Source organism: Neophocaena asiaeorientalis, unplaced genomic scaffold, assembly GCF_003031525.2.
Source record: "Neophocaena asiaeorientalis asiaeorientalis breed wild unplaced genomic scaffold, Neophocaena_asiaeorientalis_V1.1 scaffold77, whole genome shotgun sequence".
NCBI classification, from domain to species: domain Eukaryota; kingdom Metazoa; phylum Chordata; class Mammalia; order Artiodactyla; family Phocoenidae; genus Neophocaena; species Neophocaena asiaeorientalis.
The window spans coordinates 4284911-4291160 of record NW_020174645.1 but is presented as its reverse complement, the minus strand read 5'-3'; positions in this window follow the sequence as shown (position 1 = coordinate 4291160).

Here is a 6250-nt window from a genome sequence, read left to right as displayed (position 1 = left end):
TTCCTGTGTGACCTCACTTAACGCTCCCAACAGCCTCGAGAGACGAGCAATCTGATTGTGTCCATTTTGTGGATGGGAAAACTGAGGCCTGAAGTAGCCAGGACCTTATTATCTCAAACCTCAGCCGCTTCAGAGCTCAGGAATCAGCTCTGCTCTGCAGGGGACTGTCATGACCACCCACAGGAAAGACAGGGAGGGAGCAGCTGAAGGCCCAGCGACCTCCGGGGGCCTGAGGAGGGCCACAGGTGAGGGAAAAGGTATCAGATGCAGGGAAAGGCAGACAACTTGGGATCCCAAGACATCCTGCATTGGGATGCCAGGTCAGGCCATGCCCAGCCAGAATCTGACATTCGACACATTTATTGGGCACCTACTGTGTGTCCAGAGCTGTTCTAGAATGGCGATGCAGCAGGGAATGTGGACCAAAGTCCCTGCCCTTCTGGAACATGCATTCTAGCAGGGATGACAGACAACAGCAAGTTAAACAGATAAAACCATAGTTCATCAGAAGGAGACATGTGAAGGAGGGAAGGAGAGGGCTTGAGGAGGAGAGGGTACAATTTTAATTAAGACCAGAGAAGGACCCACAGAAAAGGTGACATCTGAGCAACGACGGCAGAGAAATGACACAAGTCACACGGACACCTGGGGGAAGAGTGCTGCAGGCAGAACAAGTGCAAAGATCCTGAGGCAGGCACATGTCAGGTAAATTTCAACAAGGAGGTCAGTGTAGCTGGTACAGAGTGTGAACAAGGGGAGCAGATCAGAAAAGGAATGGTGCGGTGGGGGCACAGACTGTGCAGGGACTTGTAAGCAAGACAGAGTTGGCTTTTATGCTGTCTGAGATGGGAGGGCTCTGAGCACAGGAGGGACAGGCCTAAAAGAAAACCCTCTGGCTGCCATGTGGGGAACAGATGGTCAGGCTGACTGGTGAGGAGGCTACTGCAGTAGTCCAAGCAAGTGATGATGAGAGCTGTATTAGGTTCCTGGAGCTGCTATAACAACTTACCACAAACTAGGGGGCTTAAAACAATACAAATTTATTCTCTCATAGCTATGCAGGTCAGAAGTCTGAAATCAAGGTGTCGGGTGGAGTGGTCCCTTCTGGAGGCTCCGAGGGAGTCCGTTCCATGGATCTAGCCAGCAATCCTCGGCTTGTAGACGCATCACTCCATTCTCTGCCTCCGTCTTCACACGACTTTCTATTCTTATAAGGACACCAGTCCTATTGGATTTAAGGCCACCCTACTCCAGCATGACCTCATCTTAACTAATTACATCTGCAGCGACCCTATTTCCAAATAAGGTCTCGTTCTGGGAAGCACCTGAATTGGGGGAGGGGACACAATTCCACCCAGTACGGTGGCCTAGATGGAGTGTAGGCAGCAGAAGTGGGCAAAAGTGAAAATGGTTAAGAATACTTAGGAGGGTGGGAGACGGTGTCGGTGAGTGTGGGGGGCAGGGAAAAGTGGGCGCCTCCCAATCTCTCCCCCAGCTTTCATCCTCCCCTAGTTTAACTGGTAACAGGAGTTACCCAGGAGTCACCACCACACGTAATTCCCACCAGAACCCCACCCTGCAAACCTGGCCCAAGCCCCCAGGACCCTGGGGACCCCTGACTCCCGCTGGGCTCTGGAGCATCCCTCCAGCGCCCCTGCTCCGCTCCTGGCCCGGTGGCCGGTCGCCCGGCAGACAAGCCCCACTGAGCCCCAGGGCAGCATGTCCTGGCCCCCCACCTTGGCCTAGCAGGCTCGCCTCGTTAGCCTAACAAGCAGGCCCTCGGTGCCAGGCAGTTGTCATAGCCCCGGAGACAGCAGCAGTGGGCGATGCTCCCAGAGGGTCTGCGGCGGGCACCGGAGTTCAGCGTGAGGACAAGCAGGGACCCCCGAGGCACCCCCTCCCCACGGGGCCCCGGCTGTGTGCACCCTCGGGCCTGGCCTCAGGGACTTCTGACTGCCAGCATCTCCCAGAGAGGCCCCCTGGGCCACAAAGAAAAATCCCCTCCCCTCCCACCCCCCCCTCCTGACCTCCCGCCCAGAAGTACCACCCCCCTCCCCCCCCAATATAGCACACAGCTATTGCAGGGGTGGCCGCCAAGGGGAGGTCGGAGGTCAGCAGACGCGGGGGCAGACAGGCCTCCGAGGCAGTGAGAAGGGCCTGGATTTCATGCAAGAGGTGTCGGGAGGCCCTGAGGGCTCATGGGGCTCCGAGTCAGGTCAGGGCACTCACGCACAGGGTCCACCCAGCAGCTCTGCACAGAACAGACCGGGGGCAGGATAGAGGCTTCTGCAGGCGCTGGGCGGGTGAGAGGGCAGCTGGGGTGACCCCCAGCTCTCTGGCTCGGCCCCACACTCAGGCAGGAAGCCCAGGCTGGGGGGTCTGGGGGCGAGGGGGGACCGCAGGTCTGTTTTGGGACAGATCGGGCCTGAAGCCCCTTTGGGACAAAGGGAAGGAGGCTGCTGGATCCACCTGCCTGGCCCCAGGGTGGGCTCCGAGGGTTTACGAGCCGCAGACAGGAAGGAGAGGGACTAAAGACACGGCCTGAAGGATGGACTCACGCCTCAAATGGCCCCTCAGCTCTCTCTGCCACACCAGACCCTCTGAGGTCGTGTGTCATTCATCACCCCATTTCACTGGTGAGTAAACTGAGAAGCTCTGCACAGAGGCTCCATTGCTTGTCCTAGGCTGCATCGCACGGCCAGTAAGAGGCAGACACCAGACTCCGCCCCGTGGCTCATTTGAGCTCCGTTCACAAGCCCTAAAACACAAACACACGTCACCAAAAACCAAGCCAACCCCAGGAGACAGGAGGCAGAGAGCCTGGGCCCCCGGGTCTCTGGGAGACACACCCACACATGCCCTCCAGTGGGCGGCCAGCTGCTGGTCTCATCTGATTCTACCGTGGGTTACTTTTTCCCCCCACTTCCTTTCCAGCTCAGAGAAATATCCCAGGGTCAACAGAAGGAAGCAGAAACATTGGAAAGCATCCGCAGAGCACCAAGGCTGGAACCGGAGCCCAGAGGCCCCTCCATGCGGACACACCCGCAGCACTGCCACCGCAACAACTCCAAGATCCCTGGGCCCCAGATATGGAACAGACAGGAGTGACTCTCCACCCAGGAGTGGTAAGCTCGTCACCTACCCCACTGCAGGGTCTTCCCTCAGGCCAAGTGGCTCCCAAGGGCCCCAGGGCCTCCAGTAGGGATCCTGCACCTTCCAACTCACTCACTGTCACCTTCCCAAGTCTGACCCAGGATGGACACCCAAAGACCCTGGTTCTTGCCCAGGGTCTGACCTTGGTTAAGACACTCCATGGGGCCTTGATTTCCTTCTGGAATCATCTGTCAGGAGACCACCCACCCACCACCCCACAGGCACGCAGGGGGAACAAACCTGGAAACATCTCGCAAATGTTTTCCTCTTCTTTACTCCTGTCTGCTCCAGCCCACCCCTCAAGAACTGAGACAACTGTCAGGAATGCATAGGATAAGGTAAAATCAGAGAGCAAGGGGCTTCCCTGGTGGCGCAGTGGTTAAGGATCCGCCTGCCAATGCAGGGAACACGGGTTCGAGCCCTGGTTTGGGAAGATCCCACATGCCGCAGAGCAACTAAGCCCAAGTGCCACAACTACTGAGCCTGCGCGCCACAACTACTGAGCCTGCCCGTCACAACTACTGAAGCCCACGAGCCACAACTACTGAAGCCCACGAGCCTGAAGCCCATGCTCCGCAACAAGAGAAGCCACCACAATGAGAAGCCCGCACAGTGCAATGAAGAGTAGCCCCCGCTGGCCGCAACTAGAGAAAGCCCACGCGCAGCAACAAAGACCCAACGTTGCCAAAAATAAATTAATTAATTAATTTTTTTAAAAATCAGAGAGCAAGGTCAAGACAAAAAGAAAAATCAGGGACAAACCAATCTGAAAACAGGATGAAGTCGGTAAAACCAAAACACAGACCAGATCAGATTGCTGAAGGCAGGCTGCAAACTTGGCTGCGAGCATCCTAACAGTCAAAGCAAAGAGGGAAACAAGATGGATTCTGAGAGACTTTGCAAAAATTTGTGAAAACTATGTAGCACCACACAGAAGGTGTTACATACAGCAACTCTGTGGCGCTGGACAGAAGGGATTATAGCCTCAAACATCATCTAAGAGGCCAAAACATTGTGCCAAAGGTCATCTGCTTTAACCATCCCCACTGCCCTACTGCATTCTACAACAGCAACAGCATAACAGCAAGAACAGCGAGCCAGGCATAAGGAGGGGTTTTCGGGCCTGCTGGGTGTGACCCTCAAACTCATCCGGGCCCCAGTTTCCTTGACATAACCCTGGAAGGTTATGCTGAAGTTAAAAAGAATGTGGGAGCTCTCTATCAGGGGTCGGCAAATGTCTTCTGTAAAGGGCAGGAAAATCAATATTCTAGCCTTTGGAGGCCTTCCGGCCTCTGTCACAACTCCTCAGTTTTGCTGCTATAGCCTGAAAACCACCACAGACTACACATGAATGAATGGGCATGGCTGCGTTCCAATAAAACTTTACTTCCAGACACTGAAATTTGAATTTCACTTAATTTCACATGTCACAAAATACTCTTCTTCTTTTTATTTTTTTCAACCGTCAAAAAATGTAAAAACCATTCTTAGCTTGCACACCATATAAAAAACTGGAAGTGGGCTGGATTTGGCCCGCGGGCTGTAGTTTGCTAACCCCTGCTCTCTATATATTCCAGAATAAACTCCTAAGATGTATTATAATTTAAAGGAGGAAAGTAAGATGTGAATAGGGTGTGATATCATTTGTGTGCTTGTTTTTAAACGGAGCACACACATCCAAGTCCCTGTGAGGCAGACATATGGCCAGAGTATCTCTGAGAGGAAACTTTTCCCACGTGTATCTGCCTTGGGGGACAGAAATGGGAGGGTAGGAACAGGAATGAGACTTACTTCGACACCTCTAGGCTCTGTTTTAATTTTTTAACATGCCCATGCTTTTTCTTGTAGTAAAACACATTTTTATAAAGCCCGAGGCAAGTAGCAGGGTTTCAGGGCGTTACTTTTTGGTTTTCTGTATTTTTCAAATAAAAAATAAAAGTAATGTTATCCCCCCGCGCCAAAAAAAAAGTTAATCTAGCTGTTATCTACATGGAAAGACATCCATAATGTGTTAATTCATAGCAGAAAAACATATGGACCATGGCGGCCCCTATGGGAAGCAGGCCTTCCGGATGTACCTGCAGGTGCAGAAACAGACAAGGGGGGGCTGGACCAACGTCTCTACGAGCCGGGATTCCTCTGAGCCTGAGTCCAAGACCCATGGACCTGAGCTCAGCTCCCAGTGGGAGCTGCCCACACTTTGCACAGACCTGGGGCTGTCTCCTGTGCTCGAGAAATGACAGCCAGGGAAGGAAGTGGGGGGCACTGAGCCAGCTCTCCGGTCTGAGGGACGGTGGCCTGGTAGGACCAAGAAGGGTGAGAACATCCAGCCAGTGGCCTGAATACAGGCGTTTGGCCCTGAGTCAACAGAGAAGGCAAGGCTCTAAGGTCAAGCTGCCCAAGAGGGACGGTGCCCACTGGTCACATTTTAAACGTATTAAAACCAAGTAGCAAATAACATTCGGATCCTAGGTGGCAGCAGCATCACTTCAGGTGCCAAATGCCACCTGAAGAGTGGAGAGCGGCTAAGGTGCTGGGCAGATGGGGCCGGTCAGGAACGTTCGTGCCATCACAGAAAGGTCTCCTGGTCAGAGCTGCCCCACAGGCTGGTGGGACAGGAGGGGGTGGGGACATTAGGAACGGGGGCAAGGGGAGGTGGACGGAGGGCACAGGAACCTGGGCCAGCACCCAGGAGAGCCTCAGGCTTTGCTGGGAAACAGGACCACAGAAGGGGGGCTGTCCTTCCAAGATGACAAGGATACAGTGGCACCAGGCAGAGAAAAAAACACACAAAAGAAGGAAAACACTCAGCTGCTAAGAGCCAGGCCCTGCTCCCATACACAGAACCTTGTTTCATCATCCAGTCCTGGGCCTTCGGATCAGGACCAGCCACATGTGGCTTTTTAAATTTCAGTTAATTAACATGGAATAAAATTACCAGTTCCGACAGCACTAGCCACATTTCAATTGCTCAGAGCCACACACACACCTAGTGGCTACGGGACAGCAAAGATCTAGAACAGTTCCCACCATCGCTGGGAGCGACCGGGCAGTGCAGCTATGGACGGTCCTCTGAGGGGGCGTTATTTTCCACCCC